Genomic DNA, 22,057 nt, shown 5'->3' with positions numbered 1-22,057 from the left:
TAGGGAAGTCAAAGGAGCGTACCACCTTCTGAGAGGGTGGACAGACATTCAACGTTTGACGTTCACAACAGTAAAATGCCCTATGCAGCTCTGTCTCCCTGATCACCCCCTCCAATATCTCTTTCTGAAATGGCTCCTTCCACAGACATTGTGGACCCCTTCCTGAAGGAGTTCTCATCTGGCCAGTTCCCATCCTGTCTGATGACTCAAAGAGGCCACCAGTGAGAGACAGACTTGGCTCTAAAAATGAGACACTCGGAATGATTGGCTCTTCAATTCTCCCCATGCCCACTCTGCAGCGTGGCCAGAGGATTAGCTTTGCTACTTCTGCTTCTTATGGTCCCCTCCAATGACTTTGGGATTTTTATTTTAACCTGCTCCGTGCTTAAAAACAAAATAAAGAAGGCCGGATGAGGTGGCTCATGCCTGTAATCTCAGCATTTTGGGAGGCAGAGGCGGGTGCATTGCTTGAGGTCAGGAGTTCAAGCCTATCCAGACAACATGGTGAAACCCCGTCTCTAGTAAAAATACAAAAATTAGTTGGGCATGGTGGCGGGCACCTGTAATCCCAGCTACTCGGGAGGCTGAGGCAGGAGAGTCGCTTGAAGCCAGGAGGTGGAGGCTGCAGTGAGCCGAAATCACGCAACTGCACTCCAGCCTGGGCGACAGAGACTCCACCTCAAAAAATAATAATAATAAAAAAAAGGCCAGATGCAATGACTCATGCCTTAATTCCAGCAGTTTGGGAAGCCAAGGCAGGAGGATCACTTGAGCTCAGGAGTTCAAAACCAGCCTGGGCAACATAGCAAGACCTTGTCTGTACTAAAAATAAAAAATATTATATAAGTAAATAACAAAAAAGATAATAATAAAGGTGATCAAGAAGCTATGATACAACTCATTCAGGTTCCCACCTCCTTATGACAATATTTTCCAAACTGCTGGAATATATATTGTTTAACCTTTATACAGAAAAATAAAGCATAGGTACATGGAATGATTGTACCACTTGGTGATTTCTTACAAGGTGAACATCCTTATAACCACCACCCAGGCCAAGAACTAGAACTTGGCCTAGCTAGCCCAGAAATCCACTTCCTTTCTCCAAAAGTTACCAGCTAAATCACAGTTTAAGTGGAGCAGAGTCGAAAATATCAGCAGGCATCAAATGGAGCCAACGATGGTTGTAATCTGGCATTTTTCTTCCATATTAACTTTTATGTTAATGTGTGTCTGTGTGTGTATTTGTGCATATGTTACTGAGTCACAATGTCTCACTGTTGGTCACAATCAAAAAAGTTTAACAGGCCAGGTGTGGTGGCTCATGCCTGTAATCCCAACACGTTGGGAGGCCGAGGCAGGTGGATCATGAGGTAAGGAGTTCAAGACCAGCCTGGCCAACATGGCGAAACCCTGTCTCTAACTAAAAATACAAAAATTAGCCAGGTGTGGGGGCGTGCACCTGCAGTCCAAGCTACTTGGGGGTTGAGACAGGAGAATTGCTTGAACCTGCGAGGCACATGTTGCAGTGAGCTGAGAGTGCCACTGCACTCTAGCCTGGTTGACAGAGAAGACTCCATCTCAAGAGAAAAAAAAAAGGAAAGTTTAATAGCCACTGCACCAAACTGAATTGTGGGGGAGGGGAAATGAGAGAAAACTCCACGATTTTGTTTGTTCCCTAAAAATGGGCAGACACAGGCTCAGTGTCACATGTTTCCCACTTTGTAATGACTACAGCAGCTTCCCTTCTCACCTATCAGAACATTTCAGAAAACATAAAATATTTTTAAAGAACATGAAATATCTGTCCATATTATGCAAAAAAATGAATATGGAATATTATAAAGAAAGCAATTAATCCACACTTAAAACTAATTGCCTAACCCAGTGGGTCTTTAAATTATTCATTAGTGCTATTTTAAAATAATTGCAGTTTATGAGGAAAACCCATTATGAATTTCTTTTAAGAACTGAAAAGAAAAGGTTTCCATTTTTATTATTTACCAACTGCTTACGGCTCTTGAAACCAGACCCATTTTTAGACCAGCTTAATATGCTCATTATCCTGCTGCCCCAATCAAATCATCTTTAACATTTATCATATCAACATTTCACGAGATTCCCTGTAATGGATTCTGAACTTACAGAGAGGACAAAGGTATTGTCCAAAAAGGACATAACCAGCTACTCGGGAGGTTGAGAAGGGAGGATCACCTGAGCCTGGGGGGTCGAGGCTGCAGTGAGCTGCAGTCGTGCCACTGCACTCCAACCTGGACAACAGAACAAGACCCTATATCAAAAGAAAAGAATATGAAAGGTATGTTCAAAAAGAAAAAAAAATAAGACATTCAGAGAACAAAGCAAGAAACCACTACCAAGATGTAAGAATTTCCTGAGATTAAGTTCATGCTTATTCCTGCATCTCCAACTGAGTAACCTGGGATTTCCTCATGAGTTTTGCTAAAATTAGTCAAGACTTCTGAATTCTCTCACTGCTGTCTTCATTTACTTCATGCCACCAGAAACTAAAACTGAAAAATAAATAAATAAAATAAAAGACACATGGACAAGTTCACATGAAATGGGACAGAAGGGTTCACAGCCAAATTTATTGGAACCAAAGCCCATGTGATTTTATTTTATTTTTTTGTTTGTTTATTTTTAGAAATGGGGTCTTGCTCTGTTGCCCAAGCTGGAGTACAGGAGTGCAATCATACCTCAGTGCAGCCTGGAACTCCTGGGCCCAAGTGGTCCTCCTACCTCAGCCTCCCAAATAGTTGGGACTATAGTGGGGCACCACCATGCCTGGCAAATTTTTAAATTTTTGTAGAGTGGGGGTCTTGCTGTGTTGTCCAGGCTTTGTCTTCAACTCATGGGCTCAAGCAATTCTGCCGCCTTGGCCTTCCAAATTGCTGGGACTACAAGTATGCACCAACATGCTGGGCTAATGTAAAACTCATGTCGCGTTCTTAGTTTCTCTACTTTTTTTTTTTTTTTTTTTTTTGAGACAGAGTCTCACTCTGTCATTCAGGCTGAAGTGCAGTGGCCTGATCTCAGCTCACTGCAACCTCCGCCTCCTGGGTTTAAGCAATTCTCCTGCCTCAGCCTCCCAAGTAGCTGGGACTACAGGCGTGCGCCACCACACCCTGCTAATTTTTGTATTTTTAGTAGAGACTGGGTTTCACCATGTTGGCCAGGCTGGTCTCGAACTCCTGACTTCAAGGGATCCACCTGCCCTGGCCTCCCAAAGCACTGGCATTATAGGCGTGAGCCACCATGCACAGCCACTTTATCTACTTCTTTGGTTCCTTCAAAGAATACTCAGAATTGTAGCTGTGAAATGGTAGAACCTAAAAGGACTTCTGTCTAGTTTAGTGGTTTTCAAACTGTGTCCCCAGGCATGCAGAAGTAGGAGCATGAACTGACGAGTTGGCAGGCCTGGGGTCCCCAGCTCCATCTCAATGCCTATCCCCAAGTCTCCATCACCAGAGCCTACTTTGAACCTTTTTAAGATTTCATTTGGTCCTGGTGCAGTGGCTCACACCTGTAATCCTAGCTACTCGGGAGGCGGAGGCAGGAGAATTGTTTGAGCCAGGGAGGCAGAGGTTGCAGTGAGCCGAAATTGTGCCACTGCACTCCAGCCTGGGCAACAGAGTGAGACTTTGTCTCAAATGAAAAAAGAAAAAACGATTTCATTTGAAAAAGGCATTCTTCCCCTAAAAACAAAATTCAAAATTTACTTTCATGATATAGATAAGAACACCAAGGCTCTACCCTCTAGCTCCAGGGTGGACCCTTATTAGCTGATGCCAATAGACTGTATCTCCTACCCCTGACAACAGCAATTGGTTCTGTGATGGGGACCTCACTCAGTTGAGGCTAGGAAAGCAAACAGATGTTTTCTGAAACTACTGGGAAAAGCCATCTCTCTTCAGCTGACTCTGATCTTTCCTTTAAATCTTCCCCTTAACCCTCCCCACAAAATCTTTTCTAATTGGTTGATCATAGATTTTTTGCATCAGTTTTGTTTTTTACATATAATATCAAAATATTATTTATGCTTTTTATTTAATTTTTTATTTTTTCAAATTTCTGTTTATTCATTTTTGGGGGGTGGGGTGAGGGTAGGGACAAGAGCTCACTGTGTCACCCAGGCTGGAGTGCAGTAAGTGGAATGATCTTAGCTCACTGCAGCCTCCAGCTCCTGGGCTCAAGCAATCCCCCTGCCTCAGCCTCCCCAGCTGGGACTACAGACATGTGCCACCATGCCCAGCTAATTCTTTAAATTTAATTTTTTGTAGAGATGGGGGTCTTGCTATGTCTTTAGGCTGATGTCAAACTCCTGCCCTCAAGCAATCCACCCATCTCCCCACCTCAGCTTCCCAAAGTGCTGGGATTACAGGCCTGAGCCATCCCATCTGGCCAAAATATTGTTTATCTTGAGTTGTTTTTGGCAGCTCTCCTCTTAAATTTGGCATCTCAGACAAGTGCCTCAATCCCTTAGGCTTAGTCCCTGCCCTGTCGAGATATGGAGCCCATGGTTGCCACAACTTTTTTTTTTCCCACTTTGAGGAGACACTTTGGACTTGATATGGAACCACCACATAGAGCTTTCAGAGGAAGTCATCATTACATAAGACCAAGAGAAACCAGGTCCTAGTTATTTGAGCTGCTAGATCAAGCCTTGCCTGAAGCCACCATACCGCTTGACAATTCACAAGAATTGGCGAATTCTCTTTACTCTATAAGCCAACTTGAATTGTTTTATTTGAACTGTAACTGAAATAATGCAAACTGACGCAATGACCAGTTACACGGGGTTAGCCCTTGAATGTCTTGTTGCTTTCAATGTGTAGTCAATTAAACAGAGCCAACATACCCTTGATGGCTATGGTCAACTTTCAGCAGTTTTCATTGTAGAGTAAAATTTTATTCTATCACTTATGAGGGCCCTTTTATGCACCAGGCACTGTGATAAACACTCCATATATATTTTATGAAATATTGAGCTCCCATCAAAAAATATATATATCAACTGGGTCAAGCACAGTGGCTCATGCCTGTAATCCTAACACTTTGGGAGGCGGAGGTGGGCTCATGGCTTGAGCTCAGGAGTTAGAGACCAGCCTGGACACCATGGGGAAACCCTGTCTCTACAAACCAAAAAAAAACAAAAAGAAAAAAATTAACCAGGTGTGGTGGTGCACACCTGTGGTCCCAGCTACTTGGGAGGCTGAGGTGGGAGAATCACCTGAACCCAGGAGGTTGAGGCTGCAGTGAGCCACAGTCACACTACTGCACTTCAGCCTGGGGACTGGAGTTATACCCTGTATCAAGAAAGAGAGAAAAAGATGTCAGCTGGTACTATTATTACCCACATTTTAGAGGAAGGGAAATGAATGAATAAGGAAAAGAGCAACATGTACAAGGTCACTTGAGCAGTTGCAGAGCAGGAATTCACAGCCAAAATTGTCTGAACCAAAGCCTGTGTTCTTAATGACTCATGCAATCTGGTCTCAAGATTTTAGCTACAGGCCAGGTGCAGTGGCTCACACCTGTAATCCCAGCACTTTGAAAGGCTGAGGTGGGCAGATCACTTGAGGTCAGAAGTTCAAGACCAGCCTTGCCAACATGGTGAAACCCTGTCTCTACTAAAAATACAAACATTAGCTGGGCATGGAGGCATGCACCTATAATCTCAGTTACTTGGGAGGCTGAGGCAGGAGAATCACTTGAACCCAGGAGGCAGAGGCTGCAGTGAGCTGAGATCACACCACTGTACTCCAGCCTGGGAGACAAAGTGAGACTCCATCTCAAAAGAAAAAAAAAGGCCAGGTGCAGTGGCTCATGCCTGTAATGCCAGTACTTCGGAGGCCGAGGCAGGTGGATCACAACGTCAGGAGATCGAGAACATCCTAGCTAACACAGTGAAACACCGTCTCTACTAAAACTATAAAAAAATTAGCCGGGCGTGGTGGTGGGCGCCTGTAGTCCCAGCTACTCGGGAGGCTGAGGCAGGAGAATGGTGTGAACCCGGGAGGCGGAACCTGCAGTGAGCCGAGATCACGCCACTGCACTCCAGCCTGGGCGACAGAGAGAGACACTGTCTCAAAAAAAAAAAGAAAAAAAAAATTAGCTATAGATAGAAGAGAATACCTGCTATGTAATAGATGCTCAATAGGTATCTGAGGAATGAATGAGTGAGTGAATGAATGAATAAGTCTATTAATTAATTGAAAGGTGAAGTGTTAGGCATTTTGATGCACCTTCATTTCATTTGCATTGACCCCTCTCCATAAATAGGGTGCAAAAATGCAGCCTCTTTAGGTTAAGTTTCACTTAATACAGGTGTTTCTATTAAAGGACATGGTTCTCAGGGGTGCACGTCATCAACATGATTGAATACAAATTTCTGAAAAAAAAAAAAAAACACAGAGATAGAATAATAGCTATCCATCTGAAAAAGTCCCATGGCAAATCAGGTCTCCTGACTTCAAAGGGCTTGAGAAGGAATCAAACCAGGTCAAGGACTTGAAAATGTCTTGAAAAATATAAGGCGATACACAACTGATGATTAGTATGCTTTTAGATTTATTATCTTCATTCAAAGACTTACCATACAAAAAGCCTGCATTGAATGCTAAATTTCTTTTACTCTAAGACCTAGAGCGATCACTTGATGAGTATGTCTCTAAGACAAAATCAATGCAATGTTAAGCCATAAGTTTATCTGACAAAGGTAAATATCACAGTACAGAGTTCCAGGTTTTTAGCATCCTTACCCAAAGCAATAAATAAACAGACTCCTCCCAAAGTAAAGATGGAAATATAATTATTCAGTCTCTTCATGTTAGATTTGCCCAGAAATTGAAATATTGTTAGCAAACACAGATTTAAATTTTGTGCTCCAATGAATTGGTAGATCTCTTAGTTTATTGTTTTGATTTCTCTACATTCTACCACAGGGAAATTATGCAGACTCTTAGAGTACATGAAAAGAATACTGATAATTATGGAATTTGCTGCTTAGCTTGAAGATAATTTCATGAAACTCTTCCGATCTATTGGCATGGTGGCCCGTGTGTGAGTGTATCGCTGCTGTTCTCAAGACCTGTGATCTGACGCATGTTCTAAGTGTGTTTGAAACTCTGCAATGCCAAGCTAATTATTCAATTCAGCAAATAAAGTCAGCCCAGACAGTTTAGCCTACGGGGCTGGTTGTTTAACACATTTAAGTCATCCTATAGTCCGAGGCTGGGGGTCACAATACAGTCTGCTCCCAATCCCACTGGCAGGACAAAAGTGCCTCTTCATAAAATGGAAACCCCAGGGGTTCACCCCAGATCTGTAGGATAAGCATCGGAACCCAGGGCATCTCTATTTAAATGAGCCCTTCAGGTGCCTCTCCTGCACAGCCAGGTGAAGAAAACACTTCTATGTTCATAACAGCACAGAATCCAGTAGGGACCAAGATAATTCATTCCTTTGTTTTGTCTGCATGATGCTCCACATAACTGCTTTCATTTCATATTTTGTTGATTTTTTACAAAACCCGTTGGACCCCCTGGCTGCTATAATGTCACAGAGCGACAGGCTCAGAGGCTTTGCTTCAATCTGGAAAAACGACCATGCTTAGGATTTGAGAGAATTGTATTTATCACAGAGTCTTAGAGTGTGTCTGTTTCAGGCCGCCCATCTGCATTCCCTGTAGTGGTTCTTCCCCACTGAGGTTCAAAGTTGTCTCTCTGTTATAAATAATAACCCTTCAATTTTATGAAGACAGTAAATCTCTCAGTGAGACGCTAAACACCTCTTTTCACCTGACCATCCAGACAAAAAAAAAAAAACACTAATGGAGGGCAATGGAAAGCATACAGGCTTTTAACTAAAAATAGAACTACCATTTGATCTGGCAATCCCACTACTGGATATAGATACCCAGAGGAAAAGAAGTCATTATACAAAAAAGATACTTGCACACGCATGTTTATAGCCGCACAATTCGCAGTTGCAAAAATGTGGAAACAGCCCAAATGCCCATCAATCAACAAGTGGATAAAGAATCTGATAAATATATATACACACACATATATATAATATACACACATATATGTATACGTATTATACATATATACACATATATGTATACATATTATACATATATACACATATGTATACATATATACACATGTGTGTACATATATGCACATATATGTATACATATACACATATGTGTACACATATGCACATATATGTATACATATATACACATATATGCACATATATGTATACATATATACACACATATATGTATACATATTATACATATATACACATGCGTATGTATACATACATACACATATATACACATGCGTATGTATACATATACACATATGTATATATGTGTATATGTATAATATATTCAGTATATAATATATACACATACGTGTATATATGTATAATATATACACATACGTGTATATATTATACATATATACACGTATGTGTATATATGTATAATATATACACGTATGTGTATATATTATACATATATACATATATACACGTATGTGTATATATTATACATATATACACATACGTGTATATATACATATATACACGTATGTGTATATATTATACATATATACACATATACATGTATGCATATATACATATATACACATATACATGTATGCATATATACATATATACACATATACATGTATGCATATATACACATATATAGTATACATATGTGTATATGTATATTATACATATATACATATGTGTATATGTATATATAATACATATGTGTATACATATACATATATGCATATATGTGTATGTGTATATATAATACATATTATATGTATATACATATACATATACACATATATGTGTATATGTGTATATATAATACATATTATATGTATTATTATATATTATAATATATTATAAATGTACTATAGTATATGTATGTATCATATTATATATGTATGTATGATATATATGTATAAATACATATTATATGTATTATAATACATATCATAATGTATTATAAATGTATTATAATATATGTATGTATAATATAATATATGTACATATGATATATATGTATAAATGATGGAATACTACTCGTCATAAAAAGGAATGAATTAATGGCATTTGTAGCAACTTGGATGGAATTGGAGACTATTATTCTACGGGAAGTAACTCAGGAATGGAAAACCAAACATCGTATGTTCTCACTCATAAGTGGGAGCTAAGCTATGAGGATGCAAAGGCATAAGAATGACACAATGGACTTGGGGGACTCTGGAGGAAAGGGTAGGAAGGGGCTGAGGGATAAAAGACTACAAATTGGGTGCAGTGTATACTGTTCGGGTGACGAGTGCAACAAAATCTCACAAATCACCGCTGAAGAACTTAACTCATGTAACTAAATACCACCTGTTTCCCAATAATCTATGGAAATAATTTAAAAAAAAAAAGAAAGTACACGGGCTTTTAATCCTGCACTTACTAGCTGGTAGATTTTGGGACCGTGATGAAAATTAAATAAGATAATCCACATAAAATATATGCACTAGATAAACAGTATCTATTAGGATCATCAGTATTACTAAGTGATGTTTTCTGGGACTCTGAACACTCTAAAGCTTTTATATTTCATGTGGTCTGACCTACCATTTTCTTACACCAAGTGCGGCTATACCTTCAGATATGATTTGGCCAGAGAAGAGCTAAATAAACATATTACTTGGGGTTTTTTAAATTTATTTTATTTTTGTTTTTATTTATTTTATTTTTGTTTAAGATTGGGGAGGTTGGCCGGGCATGGTGGCTCACATGTGTAATCCCAGCACTTTTGGAGGCCAAGGCGGTCGAATCACAAGGTCAGGAGATCAAGACCATCCTGGCCAACGTGGTGAAACTCCGTCTCTACTAAAAATACAAAAAATTAGCCAGGTGTGGTGGCGGGTGCCTGTAATCTCAGCTAACTGGGAGGCTGAGGCAGGAGAATCACTTGAACCTGGGAGGTGGAGGTTGCAGTGAGCCGAGATTGCGCCACTGCACTCCAGCCTGGTGACAGATCGAGACTCTGTCTAAAAAAAAAAAAAAATTGGGGAGGTCATACTCCCAAAATCCTTTTCTCTAGTAAAGCAACAGCTGGAATATTGAGATTATTTCTAGACACCCCACTTTATATATGTATGTATGTGTTTATTTATTTATTTTTGAGACAGGGTCTCACTCTGTGGCCCAGACTGGAGTGCAGTGGCACAATCAAGGCTCACTGCAGCCTTGACCTCCCAGGCTGAAGGGACTCTCCTGCCTCAGCCCCCAAGTAGCTGGGACTGCAGGGATACGGCACCATGCCTGGCTAATTTTTGTATTTTTTTGGTAGCAATGGGCTTTTCTCCATGTTGCCCAGGCTGGTCTAGAACTCCTAGGCTCAAGTGACCCACCTGCCTCGGCCTCCCAAAGTGTTGAGATTACAGGCGTGAGCCAACATGCCTGGCCAACACCCTACTTGAAGAAGAATGCAGGGAACCTTGGGGAAAAGTGAGAAGGGAAATTCTGGAAATCCAGTTATTATCATATGAGAAATCGTTTTAGAAACTGGTGTTCTCATGGTTCTTATGGCCGAGTGGGGTGGCTCACATGTATAATACCAGAACTTTGGGAGACTGAGGCAGAAGGATCATTTGAAGTCAGGAGCTGGAGACTAGCCTGGACTGTTTCTACAAAGAAAGTAAAAAAGGAAAGAAAGAAACTGGCGTTCTCAGCTAGGAAAAGAAAAGCCATAGGGGAAGGTAAGACAGTGGTCTTCAAATATCTGAATGGCTGTTTCATAGATGTAGAATATGATTTACTGAGATGACCTCAAGTAATGCAATTAGAACGCGGGCACTCGAGATGATCTATACAGCCTCCCAGCGCAGTCTAAGGTGACTGGAGTCCAGGAGTTTCCTTCACTGAGCTCTCTGCCTCTACCCAGACTGAAAAGAAATGTGTGTTAATTTTTAAACAGTCATAGTACAGCGCTGTTCTTTCTGAATATTCAAATGTGGCTGAGACTCTTGCTGGAAACGGGTAGCCTGCAAATTAGAGATGAACCGCTGTAATTCACATGAGGAAAACAACCCCAAAGACAATGACATATGAGCAGTGGCAAGCAGGCTGCCTCAGTAAATTATTTAAAGGGGTCTAAAAAGCACGATTTTCAGGCATCAGGCTCTGCACAGTCTGTTGAGAGCTTTCACCCTGAATATCATGATTATCAGTAAGATGCAGGGGAGGTCCACCCACAAACGGCCCTGGCTGCTCAACAAAACCCTCGTCCACAAACTGAAATCCAGTCCAGAGCAAAGCAGGGATTTTCCTTAATCCAAAAAGCAGACAAGCCGTGTGCAGTGGCTCATGCTGTAATCCCAGCAAGATGGGAGGCTGAGGCAGGAGGATCCCTGGAGGCCGGGAGTTCGAGACCGGGCTGGAAGCCCAGGTTTGATTGGCATTTTGGCCACCACTGCCTAATAGCACTCATTTAGACATTTGGCTGCCTCAGGAGGAGGAGAAGCAGGTTGGAGTTTCAGTGTCACCTCTAGCACTTTTACCCAGACCAGCCTGGGCAACATAGTGAGACACCATCTCTACAAAAAAAAAAAAAATACAAAAAGCAGACAATTGTTTAACAAACAGCAAATCAACTTTTTATTAAACTTGATTTTCATGATGCATGATGCAGTAGATGGGGAACCCTCAAATCTCTAAGCTTATTCCATAGACATAAAACAACTTGTGTTTTGCTTGGTACTAATGCCACTGAATTAAAACACAGCTTTTCTGAGAAAAGCAAAGTCTAACAAAATACTTTTTTTTAATCCCATACTTCAAAAATAAATGAGTGGGCTCATCTATTTACAAGGAAAGTAAACGAATTTACAAATAAACTTATGACTCTGTGACTGCCTTTTTTTGTTTTGTTTTGTTTTGAGACGGAATCTCACTCACTCTGTCACCCGAGTGCAGTGGCGCAATCTCAGCTCACTGCAACCAATGCCTCCTGGGTTCAAGCAATTCTCCTGCCGCAATCTCCCAAGTAGCTGGGATTACAGGTGCACGCCACCACATCTGACTAATTTTTGCGTTTTTAGGAGAGATGGGGTTTTGCCATGTTGTCCAAGGTGATCGGGAACTCCTGACCTCAAATGATTCTGCCCATCTCGGCCTCCTAAAGCGCTGAGATTACAGGCATGAGCCACTGTACCCGGCCTCATTTCATTTATTTTCTAATCGCAAACCGTTTGCGGGAGTGCCATTTTTTGGAGGAAAATAGTGGGATGCAGAGGGGTTACACTTCTTGCCTGAATCATGCAATAAAAGTGGCAGAGGTGACACTGAAACTCCAACCTGCTTTTCCTCCTCCTGAGGCAGCCAAATGTCTAATGGAGTGCTATTAGGCAGTGGTGGCCAAAATGCCAATCAGGCCTGGGCTAACCCAAGGCAACAGAATAAACTCGAGGAGGGTAGCATGTTAAAAAGCAGGCTGGACATGGTAGCTCACACCTGTAATATCGATGCTTTGGGAGGCTGAGGCTGGAGGTTCCCTTGAGGCCAGGAGTTTGAGACCAGCCTAGGCAACATAATGAGACCCAATCTCTACAAAAATAAAATGATCAGCCAGGCGTAGTGTCACTCACCTGTAATCCCAGCTACTTGGGAAACTGAGGTGGGAAGATCCCTGGAGGCCAGGAGTTGGAGGCTGCAGTGAGCTATGATCGTGCCACTGCACTTCAGCCTGGGAAACAGAGTGAGAGGTTGTCTCCATAGAAAAGAAAAAAAGAGCCAAGATTAGATGGAATAGTGCCAGTACTGAAAATACCAAAATTAAGGTGTAAACTGTGATAAAGGGTGTTTGGAAAATCGGTGATGCTCCAGGTACTAATCAGAACATTAACCTTGGCATTTGCAAAGTTAACCTTGGTTTCCCAGTCTCATGCATGACCTGGAAGGTCCACAGCAAGGTCACCAGTTAGACCCCCACACAGCCCCACCAGTTTGCACAACTCCAAGGAACATGATCGACGTAGACAGCAGTATGGGTAGTACCTTCCAGAGTCATATGGTGCGGCAGACCTGTAGGAGCGGTTGTCATATTAACAGATGCTATAGCTAGTGAACAGCCTAGCTCACTTCCTAGCATCTGTATCTTGATGTGGACTTGTTGCTTTCTCTATTTAATCCAAATATGCCGTGGCGCTTGCAATGTGTAAGGTATCTCATATCTTTTTTGCTTTTGAGTTTGGATCTCGCTCCATTGCCCAGGGAAGAGTGTAGTGCCGCGACCATGGCTCACTGTGCCCTTGACCTCCTGGGCTCAAGCAATCCTCCCACCTCAGCCTCCCAGAGAGTATCTGGGACTACAGGCACACACCACCATGCCCAGTTAGTTTTTAAAATTTTTTATAGAGATGAGGTTTCCCTGTGTTGCCCAGGCTGGTCTCAAACTACTGAACTCAAGCAATTCTCCCACTTCAGCCTCCAAAAGTGCTGAGATTACAGGCAGGAGCCACCATGCTGGGCCCTTATGTCTTTTCAGGGAAAAAAATACCCCATTTACAATTGCAAATATGAATAATAGGAATAAAAAGAAAGTGAAGTGTTAGATAAATCCAAGGGTAAAATATCAAATTTGGTAATTGCTTGAAGCCACCAAATACTCCATAAGGGAGAGTAATTTCTGAAACTGTTCAATGAGTGTTTCAGCAAGAATTTATTTTAATTGCTTCATAAATTGCTTTAATCCTATATTTAGGGAATCATTAGGGGCCTGAAAGGGTCACTTAAAATTTTCACCTATGCTTAACTAAATTTTATGGAGAAAATTACATGTTTTAATAGTATTCACAGAATTGTGGACTTGCAAAGGTCTCAAGATTTGTCCTTCCAAAATAGCAAAGGTCTGTGACTCAATATCACTTAATTTTCACAATAGCCCCATGAAGGAAGTATAATTATTCTCATATTACAGATGAGACAGCTGACCCTCAAAGAGTTTGAATTATTTGCCAAGAAAGCAATTTGAAGGAAAGATCCTGCGTTCTTCACCTTTCCATTCCCAGGGTCTGGCAGAGGACAGATATTCCAGATGTTACTCCAGGGGTTCTCAAAGTCTGCTCTCTGGTTGGGCACTGTGGTTCACGCCTACAATTTCAGGTCTTTGGGAGGCTGAGGCAGGAGGATTGCTTGAGCCCAGGAGTTCGAGACCAGCCTGGGCAATGTAGCCAGACCTTATCTCTATAAAAAAAATTTTTTTTAAATTGTTGTCCCCCGACCAGCCGCATAACCATCACCTGGGAACTTATTAGAAATGCAAATTCTTGGGCTCACTCCAGACCTCCTGACTCAGACATTCTGGGTACAAGAAGACGTATTTGTTTTTGCTTGTTTGTTTTATTTTGTTTCGAGACGAAGTCTCACTCTGTCACCCAGGCTGGAGTGCAGTGGCACAATCTCTGCTCACTGCAACCTCCGCCTCCCAGGTTCAAACGATTCTCCTGCCTCAGCCTCCCAAGTAGCCGGGACTACAGGTGCCCGCCACTGCACCCAGCTAATTTTTATATTTTTAATAGAGACATGGTTTCACCATGTTGACCAGGCTGGGCTCAAACTCCTGACCTCAGAAGATCCACCTGCCTCCGCCTCCCAAAGTGCTGGGATTACCCGTGTGAGCCACCGTATCCAGCCCTGTTTTTTTTTTTTTTTTTTTAGAAACAGAGTCTCACTCTGTTGCACAGGCTGAAGTGCCATGGCACAATCGTACCTCACTACAACCTCAAACTCCCAGGCTCAAGTGATTTCTCCTCGGCCTCCCTGAGTAGCTGGGACTACAAGTGTGCACCACCACAGCTAGCTAACTTATTTTATTTTATTTTTTGTAGAGCTGGGGTCTCACTAGATCGCCCAGGCTGATTTCAAACTCCTGGCCTCAAACAATCCTCCCATCTCAGCCTCTCAAGTAGCCAATACTACAAATGCATGCTCTCATAACTGACTAATTTTTTATTCTTTTTAGCTTTTTGTAGAGACAGGAGTCTCACTCTGTTGCCCAGGCTGGTCTCTAACTCCTGGCCTCAAATGATCCTCCCATCTCAGCCTCTCAAAGCTCTGGGATTGCAGGTGTGAATCATCTCACCTAGCCAGCAAGGTATGTTTTAACAAGCCCTCCAGGAGATTGATGCATACAACATTTAGTTTTAGTAATGCATGCTAGATTTAATGGTGTACACTAAAGTATGCAGTAACCCATGTGTTAAATGAATGTTGAGTGGAGATCATGAAAGTGGGAAGAGGTAGATTCAGGATTCTTGGAGCCCAGAAGCCAAAGTCAAAAGGAAGATCTAGGAAAGTAACATCCCAGCTATGGACTGACCTTTAATGGAGTTTCCTCATGGCTCAGTTCTTAAAGGAGCTGTTTGTCCTCAAGCCACCGTATGCCAGGATCTGTACACCTCTGAGTGTCACACCATGCCTCTCTGCCAGCAGTGTGTATGGAATCTGGGTCCCTCTCCTCCAATGAATATAATTAGTTGTGTTTCTATTTTGCTTCCTTCCTCCAAAACCCATCACAGCAAGGGCCACCTGAGGAAAGAAAATTTCATCTTGCATAAAACCAGATTTATCTTCATTCTTTGCCCAACAATACAATGAAAGCCCAAATGATTTTTCCGCATTTGGTAGCACTTAGAAGCTTTTCATCAGTGCAAGAATAAAGAGGAGAACTATTTTCCTCATTTCTGTTTACTGCAGTGATACAGCTGAAAGAAAACAATTTGACTCTATAAAGCACTGAGATGTTTTTTGACTTAAAACAAGCACCAAAGTCTCAGTCGTTTATCCAGAATCACAGTCTCCCTGAGATGAAAGGAGCCTAAGAGATCATCAAGTCAGTGCGACATGATTTGCAAGGATACCAGGTATTGTTTCTCTTAAAGAGTTATGTACATGGGTTTTTTGTTTGTTTGTTTTGTTTTGTTTTTGAGAAAGAGTCTCATTCTGTCAACCAGGTTGCAGTGTAGTTGTGCAGTCATGGCTTACTGCAACCTCTGCCTCCCAGGTTCAAGCTATTCTCCTGCCTTAGCCTCCCGAGCTGCTGGAATTACAGGTGTGCACCACTATGCCAAGCTAATTTTTGTATTTTTAGTGGAGACCGGGTTACACCATGTTAGCCAGACTGGTCTCAAACTCCTGACTTCAGGTAATCTGCCTGCCTTGACTGCCAAAGTGCTGGGATTACAGGCATGAGTCACTGTGCCAGGCCTGTTTGTTTGTTTGATTGTTTGTTTATTTTGGGACAGAGTCTCACTCTGTTGCCCAGGCTGGAGTGCAGTGGCACCATTTCAGCTCACTGCAACCTCCACCTCCCAGGTTCAAGCAATTCTCCTGCCTCAGCCTCCCAAATAGCTGGGATTACAGGTGTGTGCCACCATGCCAAGCTAATTTTTGTATTTTTAGTAGAGGCAGGGCCTCACCATGTTGGCCAGACTAGTCTCGAACTCCTGACCTCAAGTGATTTGCCCGCCTCAGCCTCCCAAAGTGCTGGGATTACAGGCATGAGCCACCACGCCTGGCCTGTATATGTTTTAATATGTATTAGGATAAAGTATTACTTTCATACCAAACCCAGGATTTCTTGTATATGACTGCTTAGGGTAATGCTATAGTCATTTGTAAAAAACAAAAGTGAGGTGATTTCAGAAAAAGTAAGTAAGTAAGCAACAGCCCAGGTGTCATGCAGATATGACAAAAATCATGAAAGAGATACATGAAGATTGGCTATTAGCTATCACTCCTGCCAGGGTCCTGGCAGGAAAAAGAATTCACTCTCCCCCTCCCCACTTGCAATGATTCAAATGAAGAGACCTCAATGAAGGCAATATTTAGGGAGTTGTGGGCAGGGATAAGAAAACCAGGCAAGATGGTGTAGCACCCAGAGACTTGCTACAGGAGGGAGCTGTTACTACCCCTAAGGCTGAAGGGGCAAGAGAAGGAAAATGTGTGAGCAGAGGGCTATGGAAGAGAGGTGGCCTGGTAAGAACCCACACAGGGCACTGTGTGAAGGAGCAGGGAAGAAATCGTTCAACCTCTCCTCCTGCCCTCCCAACTCCCTCCTGGTCTTCCCATTGGCCAAACCCAAGCAGAAAACAGAGACAAAGGAACCAGGCAAGCTCACTGATAGGAACCAGCCTCCAGTAGTGCACTGCTCACTGCCTTCCATTTGCCAAATCTAGCAGAAAGCTAGCTTGCAAGGGAACCTGGGAAATGTAGTTTTCAAGGTCCAGTGCCTTGTTACCCAGACCAGAGCTGGGGAAGGGTGGGAAGTAAACTTGAAAGCAAATAGGCAAATGATCTTCACATTGCCCACTCTAGCTTATCCTTCAGTCTCCAGTGTACTTGCCGCCTCCACAGGGAGGCCTTCCCCTGAAACTCTGGAGAAGTCATCCCAGTCCTCTATCACACCACCTCCTTGTTATTTTCCTGCATAGTGTTTAACAGTGATAAATACATTTACTGTTGCCTGTTTAATTTTTCCCTATGTCTCCCTGGTTGACACACTTCTTTATTGTAGAATACATACTCAATAAGTATTTATTGTAAGTAAAAGGAAGAGAAAAAAGGAACATATAAAAAATGCATCTGAGGACAAAAAAACTCAATAGAAAACTTTATGCTCAAAGTATAAAAAAATCATCAAAGCATGATGCCACAGAAAATGAAAGACAAGAACTAGCGTTTTTGTTTTTTCCCATCCCAAGCCCAGTGAGGAAGATTTTGGAACTATCTAATCTAAAGCTGCAGCCAAATTCTGATTTATTCTTGGTTTATTCTAAGGAAGGCAGTGCACAATCTGAATACCTAAAAGTCCATGTTTCCACACACAAAAGAACAGATGAGAGAGTCATTATTTGCCTCCACCTCCACTGCCAATATAGATTTTCTAAAAACATGAATTAAACTCATGGAAATAGAGAGTAGAAGGATGATTCCCAGAGTCTGGGAGGGATAGTGGGGAGGATGGGGGGAAGTGGGGATGGTTAACGGGCATAAAACTACAGATAGAATGAATAAGGTCTACTATTTGATAGCATAATAAGTGACTACAGTCAACAATAATCTATTGCACATTTTTAAATAATCAAAGGAGCATCATTGGAATGTTTGTAATACAAAGAAATGATAAATGCTTGAGACGATGGATACCCCATCTACCGTGATGTGATTATTATTAGACTCTGTATGCCTGTATCAAAATATCTCATGTACCCTATAAATATATATATATACACCTACTGTGTACTCATAAAACTGAAATATTAAAAATTAACATAAAAGCGTACTTTAAAGAAAAAGATATGTACCCCAGTTATAGCCATTTGTCCTCTGGTATTTGAACATTCATCTTCTGGCTGGTTCTAGCACATGAAGGTTAGGTGCCACATTAGGGAGGTATCACCAGTAAGTACTCCATGTCCCAAGATCAAGGTCATTCTTGGCAGTATGTCCTGCTTACGACTGAACAGCTTGGATGAGTAAGAGCTCACTTTTTTATTACCATTTCAAGCATTTTTACATGACCTGAAAACAATAATCAAAGGATAACTCCAGATACATAAGCAAAATGTGTCCCTCATAGAGTTTAACATAGAGTTATACTATATCCCAGCAATTCCACTCCTAGGTATATGCCCAAGAGAACTAAAAATGTTATGTCCACAGGCCAGGCACAGTAGCTCATGCCTGTAATCCCAGCACTTTGGGAGGCCGAAGTGGGTGGATCACGAGGTCAGGAGATGGAGACCATCCTGGCTAACATGGTAAAACCCAGTCTCTACTAAAAATACAAAAAATTAGCCGGGCTTGGTGGTGGGCGCCCATAGTCCCAGCTACTCGGGAGGCTGAGGCAGGAGAATGGCGTGAACCCAGGAGGCGGAGCTTGCAGTGAGCCGAGATCACGCCACTGCCCTCTAGCCTGGGCGATAGACTGAGACTCCATCTCAAAAAAAAAAAAAATGTTATGTCCACATAGAAATTTGTACACAAATGTTCATGATAGCCAAAAGGTAGAAACGGACACAAATGTCCATCAAACAATGAATGGATAAACAAAATGTGGTATACCCATGCAATGGAATATTAGTTAGCCATAAAAAGGAATGAAGTATTGACAGGTCCTACAACATAGATGAACCCAGAAAACCTTATACTAAGTGAAAGAAGCCAGCCACAAAATGTTACATATTATATAATTCCATTTCTATGAAATTTGCAGAATAGGCAAATCCAGAGAGACAACAGAAAGAAGATTAATGGTTGCCAGGGGCTGGGAGAGGGTGCAACAGGGAGTGACTGCTAATGAGTAGAGGGTTTCTTTTGGAGATGGTGAATATGTTCTGGAATTGGATAGTGGTGATAGTTGCACAACTTTGCAACTATGTTTTTTAAAACCTGAGAAACTGTACACTTCATTTTTAATTTTTTTCTTAGTTTTACTTTTAATCAACAAGTAATATTTGAAATATATTTATGGGGTACAATATGAGCTGGTTTTTTGTTCTTTGTTTTTATTAGGAGAACTTGTGCAAGTTTGTTCCATAGGTAAATTGAATGTCAAGGAGGTTTGGTGTACACATAATTTTGTCACCCAGGTGTATTAGTCCATTTTCATGCTGCTGATAAAGATATACCCAAGACTGGGCAATTAACAAAAGAAAGAGATTTAATTGGACTTACAGTTCCACATGGCTGGGGAGGCCTCAGAATCATGGCAGGAGGTGGAAGGCACTTCTTACATGGCAGTGGCAAGAGAAAATGAGGAAGATGCAAAAGCAGAAACCCCTGATAAAACCATTAAATCTCATGAGAATTATTCACTATCATGAGAAGAATATACAGTATGGGGGAAACCACCACCATGATTCAAATTTTCTCCCACTGGGTCCCTGCCACAACACATGGGAATTATGGGAGTATAATTCAAGATGAGATTTGGGTGGGGACACAGAGTCAAACCATATCACCAGGTAATCAACATATTACCTGATAGGTAATTTTTCAATCTTCATCCTCCTACCACAGTCCACCCTCAAATAGGCCCTGGTGTCTATTGTTCCCTGCTTTGTGTACATGTGTACAGAATGGGAGAAAATATTTGCAAACTCTGCATCCAACAAAGGTCTAATATCCAGAATCTATAAGAAATTTAGACAAATCAACAAGCAAAAAACAAACAACCACATTAAAAAATGTGCAAAGGACATGAACAGGCACTTCTCAAAAGAAGATATACACACAGCCAACAAGCATATGACAAAATGCTCAATATCACTAATCATTAGGAAATGACATGTCAAAACCACAGTGAAATACCATCTCACACCACTCAGAATGGTTATTATTAAAAAGTCAAAAAATAGCAGATACTAGTGAGGTTGCAGAGTAAAGGGAATGCTTATACACTGCTGGAGGGAATGTAAATTAGTTCATCCACTGTGGAAAGCAGTGTGGCAATTTCTCAAAGAATTAAAATAGAACTATCATTTGACCCAGCAATCCTATTACTGGGTATCTACCCGAAGGAATAGAAATTATCTATCACAAAGACACAGGCATGCAAATGTAAATTGTACTTTTGATGATGAATCTTATGGTATGTGAATTCTATTTCAACTTAAAAATCTTTAAGAAATAAACAACATGTATAACATATCTTTGGATTAACACACTGAGCCAATTTCCATCATTCATAACATGATTTTATACGATCTCCATCAACAAAAACGATAGCTGTTAACCTAGCAGTTCATAATATGGTCACTCAGTGTTCTGAGGCAAGGAACCAAAAGAGTTTATTATCATTTCTTTGTAGTACTTCTTGTAACAATCATTACTATGCACTGAGTACAGACTGTGATCCTGGGGCTGCTTTTTAAATCTCCCATGCTTAAAAACACGCTAAATTCTCACAACAACCCTATCAGGTTTGCAGAAGTATTGTTAACTCTATTTCAGAAATGAGGAAAGAATGACATGGGGGGTTATACATCCCAAATCATAGAGCCAGGATATATCAAGGAGGAACAGAACCAAGCAAGTCTGGATCCAAGGTTTCTGCTTTTACCACCAGACTAGACTTCCTTTCAATACAATAAATGCTGCTACTATTATTATTCTACTAATGTTTTAAATTTGAAGAGTGCTTCACAGTTCACAGAATATTTTACCATAAATAAAGGAATACTTTATTAAATTCAATGTTGAAACAGCATCGAATTCAGATTCAACAGGCATTTATACACTCCCTAACTCATTTGAATGTTTTTCCCTCACCTATAATTCCACAAATACCACTCAAGACAACGAGTGAGCTCCACTGTTTGAATAAAAGAAAGAATGGAAAAGATGTTCACAATAATTACCCACTTCACTCCATCCTTTATAATTTTCAAAAATCTCCACATATATTATCATATTGGGTCTTTACAAAACTCATTGAAGTAGAAAAAAATAGAAACAATTATTCCTGTATTTCAGATGGTCAACTCAAGGCTCCAAAAAGTTGAGACAGAACTTGAACGATGGTCTCCCGGCTTGTAATCTTCTACACAACGTGCCATCAAATGGATCATTTGGGGGTGATATATTCACAAGAATTTGGCCAAGTTGGCAAATACTCGTTTTTGTTTTGGTTTTTTAATCTCTATTGTAGAAGTCGGCACGACGTGTTCCCCCATCTAGCGAGGACCAATGTCTATCAATAGCATGCTTGAGTGCTAACTGTCATCATTTCCAGTTGTTGAAGCAAAACATTGATGTGACTGGTTTTATGTACTATACACGTGCAACTAAGGTAGGAAATGGAACCTGATTCTCCCGACACTCTTCTTTTTATTGGGGGAGTTGGAATGGCCATATTCATGGGGTGAATCACCGGACTGTCTCCCTTTATCCAGAAAACAGCACATTTAAGGCAAATCACTCTGGGAGCTGCTCTCCT

At 41.3% G+C, this 22,057-nt stretch overlaps 1 long non-coding RNA gene across 1 annotated transcript; it reads left to right on the top strand.

Moving 5' to 3' along the window:
* Positions 1–252: 252 nt before the first annotated feature.
* Positions 253–21,731, top strand: LOC134730744 (uncharacterized). The gene is made up of 4 exons (XR_010112695.1): positions 253–1,373; positions 15,080–15,211; positions 15,814–15,980; positions 21,595–21,731. It is a non-coding gene; the product is annotated as an uncharacterized LOC134730744 (long non-coding RNA).
* The last annotated feature ends 326 nt before the right edge of the window (positions 21,732–22,057 follow it).

Source organism: Pan paniscus, chromosome 6, assembly GCF_029289425.2.
Source record: "Pan paniscus chromosome 6, NHGRI_mPanPan1-v2.0_pri, whole genome shotgun sequence".
Lineage (NCBI taxonomy): Eukaryota > Metazoa > Chordata > Mammalia > Primates > Hominidae > Pan > Pan paniscus.
Note: the sequence above shows the minus strand (reverse complement) of the source record. Positions and strands in the feature narration are given on the sequence as shown.